The following is a 14,331-nucleotide window of genomic DNA, read 5'->3' as shown; positions in this document are numbered from 1 at the left end:
GGTCTGTTGTAGATGTTTGCAGCATAAGCATCAGGTTGTTCAATTGCTTCAGATTGTTGCACAGAAGGGCAAAGGTTTGTGTGGTGGTCGGCAGAGGAGCATAAACCACAGAGTCTGGCGACAAGTGCAGATTTTTGATTCATGGCCAGTTGAGTTACCAGGTTAACCAAGACATCTAGTTTACCTTCAAGCTTCTTAGTCTCACCTGATGAATTTGTGGCTACTTCATGCACTCCTCTAATGACAATAGCATCATTTTTGGCACTGAATTGCTGAGAGTTGGAAGTCATCTTCTCAATTAAATTTCTAGCTTCAGCAGGGGTCATGTCTCCAAGGGCTCCACCATTGGCAGCATCTATCATACTTCTCTCCATGTTGCTGAGTCCTTCATAAAAATATTGGAGGGGGAGCTGCTTTGAAATCTAGTGGTGAGGGCAACTAGCACATAATTTTTTAAATCTCTCCCAGTATTCATATAGGCTCTCTCCACTGAGTTGTCTAATGCCTGAAATATCTTTTCTGATGGTCGTGGTCCTAGAAGCAGGGAAAATTTTTTTCTAAGAATACTCTCTTGAGGTCATCCCAGCTCGTGATGGACCTTGGAGCAAGGTAATATAGCCAGTCCTTTGCCACTCCCTCTAAAGAATGAGGGAAGGCCTTCAGAAATATGTGATCCTCCTAGACATCTGGTGGTTTCATGGTGGAGTAGACAATATGGAATTCTTTCAGATGTTTGTGTGGGTCTTCACCTGCAAGACCATGAAACTTTGGAAGCAAATGGATCAGTCCAGTTTTAAGAACATATGGGACATCCTCATCAGGGTATTGGATGCACAAGCTTTCGTAGGTGAAATCAAGTGCAACCAATTCCCTTAGAGTCCTCTCACAGGGTGGAGGGTGTGCCATGTTCTCAGAATGCTCAAAATCACCAATAACAGAATGCTTAGGATGCTCAAAAGGTACCAAATGATGTCTAACTAATCTATGAAATGTCCTATCTATCTCAGGATCAAAGGGTTGTAAGTCAGATGAATTTCCTCTAGTCATACACTAAATTCAACATGCACAATTAGTTGCCTTCTTATGCAAGTACAGTGTAGGTTTGAACTACAACTACCATTAAATGATATCCAAATGACTTGAAATTTTGTGAGAAACCTTATAAAATGATGAGAAGATAGCACAAAAAATTTCAAATGAAAATTCGAAGTCTAACTATATAAGCTAAAAAGGATAAGTTAAGAAAAATAAGAGAATAATACTTAAAAAAACTTTTGACAAAATCACTTTTTTTGGACGATGGAGACCTCAGCCGACCTATGGCGGGCTACCACGGCATAGGAAATTTTTTTTCTACCCCAAATACATATACAATAATTGCGATTTTGATAACCGGAGCAAAAGTTATGGCCGTTTGAAGTTTTGACAAAAATCAAATTTGCTACTTTTTTGGAACTTTCAAATCTGACCAAACTAAAGGCTCTAGCTATTTTTCCCACAAAATATAGATTAAAAGAAGTTACCACAAAAAAATTGAGCCAAAAATAAAAACTCTAGCTACTAAAACAAAAAATCTCAAATAATTCAACAAGGGTGGTTGCTAAAATCCGTCGCTACATGATTTCCATTACTACTTTGTTTTGCCGCAAGCAAAAGTGGTCGCTAAATCTATCACAAAACACTATTCACCACAAAACACCGAAAACTGAAACAGGGGAAGCGCTTAACAGAAAAACTAAAACAGAACACACACTAAACAAAATACCAAGACATTAAACAACACTAACACACACACTAACAATTAAACATAAAACACGAAAGAATTAAACACTAACACGACACTAGCTATTATGAACCTTTGGACACTGCTCCCCGGCAACGGTGCCAAATTTGATCGAGACCGTACCCGAATCAAATAAATATTAAAATGTAGTAACTAGGAAGTGATCCTAGATCATTTCCCAACGAGTAATGATACACCAAATGTTCATAACAGATAGTAGGAAATAGTAACAAATTGGGGGGGGGGGGGGGGTGTTTGCTTTTGTAAATTAAACAGCGAGTAAAATTGAATTAGAATTTATCAGAATTAAAATACGTTGTTTCCCCTTGATTCACAAGCAAGTCTCTTATCCTAGGTTGCGAGAATTTATCCTTTATCAGTTCAACCACTTAATCCAATCCTAAATTCAATTACTAAGCGAAATTTAACATAAAGCATTCATTATATGATTAAGCATCATACACACCAATTACTCATAAACGATCATTAAGCATGAACGTAAATTAAGCACAGAGACAATTAATTAAGCACTAAGCATGCATGAATTAATAGCAACAAATTTAGAGTAATTAGTGAAGAGGAAAAACTGAACAGAATTTAACAATAATAATAGAACCTCAAAGAGAACTGTGCTTGGTCCTCAAGAGAAAACAACGCTACAGACTTAGCCTTCCATTAATCAAATAGAGAACAAAATTTTATTGATAAAACTAAAAGTCTGAACTAGAATTGTAAAAAACGAAAATAAAAGAGAAAGAGAAGAGAGACTAAAACTAAAAACGAAAAATAGAAGGGAGAGAGAGAGAGAGAGTTAAACTAGAACCTTGGTGTTGTTATATGGTTTTTTTAACCGTCTTTGTAGCCAACGTTGTAGAAAGTTTTGACTTTCTGTGACGGTTATTAAAAAACCGTCTTAGAAAAGCTACACATTCTAAGACAATTTCTAGGAAAATAACCGTCTTAAAATGTCAACATTCTAAGATGGTTACTTGATTTTAAGACAATTTTTAAATAACCGTTTTAGAATATAATTTTTTTTAAAAAAAATTAAAATAATTTAGGATTCTAAGATGGTTTTTTAAAAAAAGTCGTCTTAGTAAGACGATTTTCTCTTAGAATGTTTTTTTAACAAAAAAAATAATTTTAGGATTCTAAGATGATTTTTTAAAAAATTGTCATAGAATATAGACATTCTAAGACGATTTTTCATATAACCGTCTTAAAATGTTTTTTTATAAAAAAAAATAAAAAATCCAGAAAGGGAGCAAGTCCTAAACTCTACCAGCGTAGCATAGGGACATATTTTCACGCTTCCTTCCAAGAATAATGAACTCAATGTTCTCACTGTGCATGTGGTTAGCAAATATGATCACATTCTATTATGTAAAAAAAATGACCGTATTCTTGATTTGTCATATTTTACTTTCGATGAGTTTTTTAAAAAAATAAAAAAATTAGTTGAGTTAAATCTCAAAATTCGGAAAAATCAGGATAGATATATTAAAATTCAAAAAACACTTATAAAGATAACTATAGATTCTGTTGAAGAAATATGATACTCAAAAAGGCATGTGAAAATAAAATAAAAGAGGACTTAAATATAATTTTAGTTTCTTAAATTTGTAAATTTATCATTTTTAGTCTTTTAAATTTACACTTGTATTTTCTATTCTCTATTCTCTTAAATTTGCAAAAAAAAAAAAATCTTTTATGCCATCAAAATTTTTCATAAATTGTGTATTTAAATCGTCAAAAATCAACAAGAAGGATTAAAAAAATATTTTACAATTTTGAAGACTAAAATAAATAAACTTTAATTTGAGGAGTTAAAAAAGACATACATCAAATTTAAGTATCAAAAACATATTCAAGGTAACAGAGAAACATTAATTAATAGGTATTATTTTAGCTTTTATTTAATAAAAAAAAGTATTGTAGCTTTTACAACAAGGCGAATGTCCTTTTCCATATTAGTACAATTTATAATAAATAATTTTTTAATATATAAACTATATTATAATTATTATTTTTAATTAATAAATATTTAAATTATATTTTAAATTTATAAAGAATAATTTAAATTATGATATAGAATTATTTTTAACTATTGACATTTTATTTTTAAAAGGTAATTTAAAGTAAAGATAAAAGCGTAAGAGGGTAGTTTGAAATGATTGTGAAATAAAGTCTTTGGTTGATTAATGGTAAAGGTGAAAATAGATTAAGCATAATAAGGTTTTGCTTAAATAGTCTTCGTCTATATAAAATGTTAAAGGCTAAAGTTTAGTTTATTATTTGTTATAGATCTTTTTAAAGCCTAAGTGACATTTTTGAAAGTTAAGGCAAATTTTTTACCTAAAAGAAATAAAATAAAAATTTACCCAAATGACACAAATTAATAATTATTTACATGCATAATATAATTTATTGTTTATAGATAAGAAATTGGTTTCCCCAAAATTCACCACTCAACTCTATTTTTATTTTTTTTTATGTTAAGAAATCAATTCTTGAGAAATCAATTTCTTGACGTGTTTCATTTTTTTTCAAATCAACCTGGGAAACCGATGTTGTAAGGTTCTTTTTATATATATAAAAAAAAATATAATGAGTTTTTTTTTACTTATTTCAGTTTTTTTAAATAGTTTTCTATTTTTTTTGTTACCCTTTGTTTTTAAAAAATATGTGTTTGATTTTATTTTTTTATATTTTTTTGCTACAACTTTTTTTAAGAAAATTGAGTGTTTTTTGTTTTAATTTATTTAAATTATTTTAGTTTACTAATTTATACATGTATATATTAATTTTTAAAATATATAATTTATCTACACTTATGTAAAAACTTGAATATAAAATACATGTTTAAATTTATTAATAGGCCAAGTTAAAATTTTAAATAGATTAAATCAAAGAGCTAAAAATATAATCTATAACAGATTATAGACCAAGCTCAATCCTTCCATTTTTTGCCTTCTTATTAACATATTTTATTTTTTTACATGTTTTTTTTTGTTATCATATCATAAATCCTATAAAATTTATATTTTTTTATAATTATTTTTCTCTCCCTAAATGTCTTGTAATAACATTATGAATGTTCATGAAATATTTTTTCTATGAATTGATATCACTTATGATATTTATACATATCAAATGTTTTAAATTAATGAGAAGAGAGTAACATTGAAAAAAATTTAAAAGTCAATTTTTAAATTTACAAAAAAATTTAAGTTAATGATAAAATTAAATTTATCTTATTATCAAATTTTAATTGAATAAAAACATTTAGCTTATTAAAAATAAGTGAAAAAAAATATAAATGATAATAAAAAGAAAAAGAGCATGTAGCAACCAATCAAAAGAAGATTAAAAATATAGCAACAAGTTCAATTGAACTAAAATATTTAAATTTGAATTAATACAATAAAATTTCCCAAATACAAACAATATGACATACATTCAACGTTGTTGGTTTGAGCCTACACGGTAAGGGTAATTTTTCTTTGAATGACCTGCGATGCAACACACGGAACATCGCTTTGGTTGACCCGGTTCTCGGATATCTATTTCGGTGTGGATACAAGTGGAGAAAGGACGAACTTTAGTACTTATTTTCTTTTATGGGTCGGGGGAGATCATTGGCTCGTGACACAGTGGCCAATAGGCTTCATTGTACAATTCTTCAAACAATCCTTTGTATACGTTGGAGACACTTTCCAACATATATACAGGATGAGCATGCTTACAAGTAGCAACAACATGAGAACAAGGCATGTGCAACTTTTGAAATTTGTCACAGTTACACCATATTTCATCCAGCTTAACTATGAAATCTCCAATAGGCCAAACCTCTCTTGAGTTTATTGTCTCTTGGACCAAGAATCGTGTGTCACATCGATTGAACTCAAGAATATTGTGAGTGTTTTCCTTTCTAAGTGTGTCTTCGATGACCTTATTTAGTACTTCCATATAAACTTTGTCTTCGTCCTCACTAAAGGGATCGAGTTCTTCATTAGATAAGTCTAGCTTTGTTGTGAACTCAAACTCATTTGGTCGGGTTGATGAGGAAGACTCTACTGCAAGGGTATTGAAGTACATGTGAGAATAATCCTCAGTAGCATCAAATGGTTGTGAGTAAAAAAAAAATTGGTGGAAAATTGTCCAGAAAGAAGTTGGGTAAAAGATGTGTTTGGTTCAAATATATTTTGTTCTTGTTGGGATAAAGCTAAAGTGTCTTGGGTTGCATGGGATAATTGTGAATAATGAGACTAGGGATAATATTATGATTGATAAGGTACTAGTTTAGGGTTTGGGTGGGAACTGTATTGCACTTGATGTTTGCATACAATTCGCAACATTGAAGAGTCTCAATTTGGAAAATAACATAAATCATACCTTTCATGTCTTCAATGTCAACAAGTTGGACTGTTGTAAATTTCAGCATTTTGTGCCTCACTACTTGTGGGTATCAAAATTTTTATTACATACTTGGTCCAATGGTTGAAGACGAAGGTGTTGGTGGAATTTTTTCACGATTTCAAGTGTGAGGTCTCGCTTTGTTTCAAAGAACAATGTGTTGGGGCTTTGAAAAGTATTCTGTTTATATGTTTTGATGATTTCACCATCGTTGTGCACTAACCATTTGACAAATGAGGAAGACATATTGTGTAATAGACAAAGAACAGAGAAACAAATGTGACGTGACACAAGGTTTGTGTTTGCAAACTTGGAAGAAAGTAAAAGAACAAAGAAGTGTTGTGTGGATGTGTTCAACAAAGTGTTTTCATGTCAATAAACCTATTAAGACAACTTTTGGGTCTCGATTCGGCCCTCAAACACATGAACCAACTAGCAAAACATAGGAAAAAAATTAGCAAGAGTTGAAGATTTCAATCCATGAGGGAAACTTTTGTCACATAGATTGTTATTTGTATCAGTTGTTTTGGTTAAAATAATGTTTCATCCCTATAGTTTTCATGTCAATAAACCTATTAAGATAACTTTCGGGTCTCAATTCGATCCTCAAACACATGAACCAAGTGACCAAAAAACAAGAAAAAATTACTAACAGTTGAACATATAAATCCATGAGGACAACATTGGGCACTTGGATTTTAATTTGTATAAACTATTTTTGTGAACATAATGTTTCATTCCCTTAGTTTTGATGTCAACAAAGTCATTAACACAACTTCTGGGTATCAATTTGGCTCTTAAATGCATTCAATAAATAGGCCAAAATGAAGAAAAATTACTAACACTTAGATTTCAATTGATACTTAAAACTTTTGGCATTAAAACATAGATATTTAACTAAATTATATTTATAGTAAGTATTTAAATATATGGATTTTTCTTGAATGCTATTCTACATAAATTATATTTTTAATAATTTAATATATATAAATTAGTGAACTAAAAAAATTAAAACAAATAAAACCAAAAACAAAAAGTTCATTTTTAAATAAAAAAACCAAACAATATAAAAACCAATTTTAAATAAACAAAAACAAAAACAACTAACTACATAAATTAAAAAAGAAAACAAAAAATAGTTCATTTTTAAATAGAAAACCAAACAAAATAAAAAAAATTAGATAAACAAAGACAAAAAAACTCAAATAGATAAATAAAAAAACAAAAAAATAGTTCATTTTTAAGTAAAAAAAAACAAAGTAAAAAACAATTTTAAAAAACTAAAACAAGAAATCAAATAAATAAATACAAAAACAATGAAAAAACACATTTTCAGTTGTGTTTAAAAAAAAGGATTCGAAAAAAATATAACACATTAAGAAATTGATTTCTAATAATCGATTTCTTAACAAAGAAAAAAAATAAAAAACTGATTTCTCACCTCTGAACAGTAAATTATATCATGCATATAAATAATTGTTGCCTTGTATCATTTAGATAAATTTTTATTTTATTTATATTATTTAGTTCATAAATCTTGAAAAGACTCGTATTTAAATAAGTTAACTGACTGGTAATAAACAAAAAGGTTAATTAACTAATAGGTCAATAAAAAAAAAGTCTTTATACAAAACAAATATAAATTATATGAAGATTAAAATGACAACTATATATTCAAAGCATTATATACGGATGGAAATAGATTGGTTAAGCTTTATAAGAGTCAAATCTTACTTTTGTGCGTGTAGTATGAGATCTCTTATTAGGGCAAAAACTTTATTTTCAATAAGCTTGCAAGTTTGACTATTTAAGTGGGTTAACATGATTGATAAGGTAAATATATGAGTTTTACAATATAAAAAAATTAATATAATAATTATGCTAATAAAAAAAATAAATGTTATTCATATTTACTTAAATAAGTCAACCGTGTTAGGCATAAAAGACTTACCAAGTGGACTAGGCTTGACTTTTTTTTTTAACCATATACTCTTTAATAAAAATATGGGTATAGTTTATTTGCTAAAAAGAAAATCAAGCCTGACTTGAGCATGATATAGGTTAAGCCATAAGCCTGTTGGATGGACAGACTTATTTTCATCCTTAATTGTGAGATAGTGTGTTAATTAACCTCCAAAAGATAAATAAAAAGACAATATTAAAAATATCTAATTGAAAGAATATGAAAAGTTAAAGTTTCACGCTTAAGCTTGTAAATTTTAATTTGTAGTATAGAAGTTTTTGTTAAGCAAGAACAAGAGATGTGCTAAGACATCACAGAGTCGATCATGGGTTCTTTAAAGTTAACTATCTATTTTTTATTCTCTAAAGAATCAAGTTAAGCGACGTGAAAGCTTTAATAACAAAGAAATATGTATACTAAAAATAAAAGATATACTCACAGTGTATAAAAAATATATCATGTAAAAAAGGAAAAATTCACATTGGATGTATTCAATTCATTAGATAATTTTATCGTTGTTAAAACACTCCTTATTTTTTCATTATTCTCTTTTAAACTACGATAATTGTTACTACTCTTACATTGTGGGTTTTTTCTTCCCTAACACTTATTTATTTATTTATTTGACCTCCACACCTTTTTTTTCTCTTCTTTTCTTTTTTATTTAAAAATTTAGAGAAAGGCCGGGGGATGTGTTGTGTAGAAACTATATAGTATGAATGCATATTACGTGGGCCTATTGAGAATTAAAATCCAATAAAAGCCGTGTGTACAGTGTACACTGTGAATGCGACATCTTTGTATAATATTGTTTATGTACCATTTTTTATAATCGTTTTGAATAGAAAAAAAAAAAAGCACTACCTACCTTTTTTTTTTCCTCGCATTAGTTTTGCCCAGATAAAGAGCAATGAATTAAAAAATTTATGTATCGTCTGAGCTATTTTAACTAGTTTTCTACTGGTTTTCACAACAATTCATAAGTTTAAGTTAATTCAAATAATTAAGATAGATAAAGATTTACACACACGCCATATGTTAACACTATATTTAACGCATTAGCAAAATAGAAATTGAGAAAATAGGCATGCATTGAGAGCACAAAATATAATTGGCCTTTACAATAATTATTTTTTTCTCCTAGCAAATTTTATTTCAGTCAAATTAATTTGACATATTTTTTTAAAGAAACTTGTGAATTTTACTTGTCATTTAACTAATAAAAATTTTATGTGATATGCTGTCATAATTACACAATTTTACTTTTTTTTTGGTGAATTTTATCTTTAGTTTTTTTTCGACAAATTTTATTCCTAATTTTTATTTTTGACAATTTTTACCCCAAAATTTGAGCTTACTAAGGAACAACCATCAAACAAAGGACGAAGAGTAAAATTTACAAATTTTAAAAAATAACCAAATTAGTTTGTTAAGGATAAAATTTACTAAAGAATAAAAAGTTGGAATAAAATGTAATTAAATCTATTAATTTTTTTGTTGACTTTCTTTGTATGGCGGGCAAGTGAACAATCCTTCCCGGTGAAATTCCTAATGTATAGAGGCTAGTTGTGTATGGGAAGCCTCTCCGTTTTAATTTTTTTGTAAATAATTTTTTATGTTAAATATATGAATATATATTTTTTAAATCAAATAATTAATATCTTATATATTTATAAAGTATACATTACATTCTCAAATGGACATAGCCTAGGCATGTAACATTATTTAATTTAATTTAATTTGAGTAGGACCAAAGAGATTCCTGAATTTATTATTTTTAATGGTATATGGATTATTAGATTAATTTATCAAAATAATTAACCATCAAATTAATCTTTAAAATTTTTAATCGTTTCTGTATTATTTCGTTAAAATATTTTGATGCCATATTAATCTCTGAAAGATTTTCTTTTCTTGTAACTTTTAATTTCCACTAATGTCAAAAATCTTTACGTATCTGAATGATAATAAAAAATATTAAAAAACGAATTTATTGACAAATTCTTAAAAATTTGATGCAAGAACAAAGCATCAAAGATAACTGAAGGAAACAAAATATTTATTTATTTATTTATAAATCAAAATATTTAATTTTTTTACTTTTTATAATGAGTAATTTTGGATTCTATTATCTAAAATTAAATATTAACTTTGATATAATGTATTAATATTAATATGACACTTGGTTAAATTATTCACATAATACTTAGGTAATAAGGGATTAAATAACATAAAAAAAACTTGACATGAATTGAACTCATAATTTTCTTATTCAGAATAGGATAATAAACTATTAAAACTTTATAAACATCATTTTATATGTAATGAATAGTTATTAATTATTTTAATTATAAAATTTATAAATTAAAAAAATATTTAACATATAAATATTTTTTATTTTATTTTATATCATTTTATATATTTTAATTTTGACTAATTTACATATTTTTATTTTACCAATTTATAATTAAATTTCATAAATTAGTATATAAATTATTTTATAAACTGATTTTAATGTAAAAATTATTTTTTACTCTAATTATATAAATCAATATAATTACCTTTATTAATATGTAAATTATAAAAATTATGTAAATTTATTGTAATATTTAAATTATTTTTATTATAATTATATAAATTAATAAAATTTTAATATTTAATTTTCAAGAAACTTACAAGTTAATATTTTTGTTTTAACTATAAAAAATTATATACTAAATAAGATTTATAATACCAATTATATAAATCAAGAAAATTACATAAAATTATTTATATAATATGTTTTATGTGATTTATTTTTGTATATAAATAATATAAATTTTTATTTTAATTACAATAAGTAATGAATTTTTATTGTTTAGATTATTTATATATTATTTCAAATTTACGTAACTTTTAAAATTAAATAAAATATTTTTTAAAATAATATATAAATTAGTTTATGTAATTGTTTTAGAATTATAATAAAACAAGAACAAAATTTTATATATAATAATTTATGAATTTATATTAAAATAAAATTTTATAATAAAATGAATGTAAGTAAAATTAAATATTAAATATTTTATTTTAATTTATAAGCTATATAATTTTTTAAAAAAAACTCTTAACTTACGATAGTTTACAAAATTAGCTAAATAAAGAGAGTATTTTAGTGATTTATTATTTTTTTTCTTAAATAAAAGGTTATGAATTCAAGATTTTTTTATTTTTTTACTTTATTTAATCACTTATCATCATGTCAATTAATGAAAGAAACAAAATTATTTATTTTAAAAAATAAGAGGACTAAATATCTTGGTTTAGAAATAAAATAACTAAAATTGGAGATTTAAAATTATAAAAGAATCAAAATTATAATTTACCCAAAGAAATAAAAATATGTATTCAACAAATACTCATGTTATAATTTTGTTAATTATATAACAACATATGCTTTTTTTTTCTTTTACTGCAACTACTTATGCTAATCACATTCACATATGCATAACGTACCAATCATTTTAATTGTATACTTTTACTAGAAAAAAATTGTCGTGAAACCAACATAGAATTCCACCACCTTTTGCTTTCACAAAGTTATTATTTGAAATTAATTTTATAACAGTTATAAGGCTATTTATTTAAGTTGAGTTTAATTTCGATGTATTATCGATCTAAATTTTTTATACTATTAATTAATTAGAAATTACTATTAATATAATTTTTAAGATAATTATTATAAAAATCAATAAATTTATCATATATCAAATTTTTTTTTAGGCTGTCATACATCTTATATAATAATGTAAATTTTTTTATACTATCAATATTTAGGTTATTTCTCTTTGAATCTTTCGCTTGCTACTGTATGGTAAGTTCAATTTCTTTTAGATAAATAATAATATATACATTGATTTTTGTCTAATTATGAATTATAATTTTTTTGGATTTTATAATAATTATTTAAGAGATTACACTAAAGATGATTTTTGATTGATTAATAATATAAAAAATTTACATGAATAATATATATCTATTAACGTGATGTTACATGGAAACAAGATTTTTTTAAAAAAAATTAAACTTTCATGCAATTCTTTTCTTTCATATATGCACTAATAATAATACATGCATTGATTCTATTTGAGTCAATGTGATCATTATGATTATGATAGATAAAACTTTTCTTCTAAGTATTTAACACACTTGAATATATGTCTTGTAAATAATATATGCATTAATTTTCATCCAATCACATATGAACATGTATAATAAATATGTTGGTTTTTTATAATAATTGTTTTTTAAAAATTGCACTAAAGAAGAATTTTGAATGTTGATTATGTAAAAAAATTTAGACTACTATGTATCTATTAGTGAGACGTTACATTGTTTTTGTGTATGCCACAATTATTTTCCATTGAAGGTAATTCTAATCAAGTATGATAGAATTATGGTTGTAACACAAATACTCTTTCATAATATATGTTAGGTGTTTGATTTAACTCCGCAAGATGAATTAAATTTAAATTTTTGTTATTTAATGAACTAACTACGTATTGATGTTGTGTTAGTAGTGAATTTTCATGATATTTGGGCCTTTATTGGTGGGTTTTAATGAAGTAGAAGATGGGTGTGGTTAGAGAAAATATTGGGTAGTTATTTAAAGAAAAAAATATCTATTTCTAATGTATCCTCCAAAAGCCTTATATGTCAAGCATTTCTAAAAAATTCCCATACTATTCATTCTTCTCATTCCTCAATAAGCTATCTTCGTGATATTTTGAATGCCTACCCCTGGAAACTTATTCTCTACTTCTCTAAAGCTTTTATAGTTGATTTTTGGTTTGGTAAGCTCATCTCCTCCTCTCTCATTTGATTTCTTTATTCCTTTCCTACCAGGGACATATTTATGTGTTTTCCTCAATTTTTCTCTTGTTATAATTTTTTTATATAATGTATATTTAATGTTTATTTTTATTAGATATTTTTATGTAGAAATAAAGATATTTAGTGTTGTTAATTTTTTCTACTTTTGATAAAATATTTTATTTTATGTAGTTTTTAATTATGGAGATAATAATATTTTCTCTTTTTAGATGAAATATTTGAGTATCATTTATTTTTCTTTTTAATAGTATTTTCTTTTATAATCTTTTATTTTAATAGGTATGAATAATTGTATTTGATAAAGACTTTGGGTGCCATGCAAAACTAATATTTAATATTGAGTCTTTAAAAAAACTATTTAGTTTACCTTTTACATAACACTACTAAAAAATAGCGCTTTAGCGATCGACAAATCCCGTTGCTAAATCATTAAATTTGGTCGCTATTAGTATTAGTAACCGAAATAGCAACCGAAGCTGTTACGTTGCAAAAACCCAAGTCGCCAAGTCCGTTGTAACCGAATTTACTTTCGGCTGCTATTTAGCGACCGAACTAGTGACGCACTAAAATAATAATTTCGGTCACTGTGTAGTTGGTTGCTATTTTTCTTGGGACCAATTCTATAACCAACATTGTTTGTCGCTAATATGTAGTTATATTTTAAATTTAAAATAAAATTGAAAAAATATCCGGTCGCTATTTCAGTTGCTATCATATAATTAAACTTAAATATAAACTAAATTCAAAAGTAGTTCGGTCGCTATTGAATTATCAATTTTAATATATAATTTTAAAAAAGTCATTCAGTCGCGAATCCGGTGGCTGAATTTGCAATAAAATATATTTCGGTCGCTAGTATATAATTTATTTCAAAATTTAATGGATATCGGTTGCTAATTCGGTCGCTATTTAATATTAATTTTTTTAATGCAAAATTATGTTGTATGTTTTGTTTTTCTAGTTACGTTTTGACCTGCTTAATAATTATCAACTATAAAAAGATTGTAATTAAATTGTATAATCAAAATTATAAATAAAATTAGACATTCATAATGAGTAAATATATATCTTATAACAAAGTTCTATTTTAAAGATTCATGAAGTGCAAATTCAAAGTTTTCAAAGTTTAATCAAATGCAACGTAAAAGTTAATAAAGTTCAAATTCATAACTAACGTGGCCTAATCAAAGTAAAGTAAACAATAACTAGAGTCAATGATCATTTTCCATGTCATGAGGACGATCAACTTGAGCATCATTAACATGGTGGTCTATTCCATCTGCTATGGTATGTGATA

The 14,331-nt window shown here is 26.0% G+C and overlaps 1 non-coding gene across 1 annotated transcript; it reads left to right on the top strand.

Moving 5' to 3' along the window:
- Positions 1-420: 420 nt before the first annotated feature.
- On the top strand, positions 421-527 carry LOC114404551. Its single transcript, XR_003665033.1, has one exon. It is a non-coding gene; the product is annotated as a small nucleolar RNA R71 (small nucleolar RNA).
- Positions 528-14,331: the final 13,804 nt, after the last annotated feature.

Source organism: Glycine soja, chromosome 2 (assembly GCF_004193775.1).
Source record: "Glycine soja cultivar W05 chromosome 2, ASM419377v2, whole genome shotgun sequence".
Classification (NCBI taxonomy): Eukaryota; Viridiplantae; Streptophyta; class Magnoliopsida; order Fabales; family Fabaceae; genus Glycine; species Glycine soja.
This window is presented reverse-complemented; position numbering and strand designations above follow the sequence as displayed.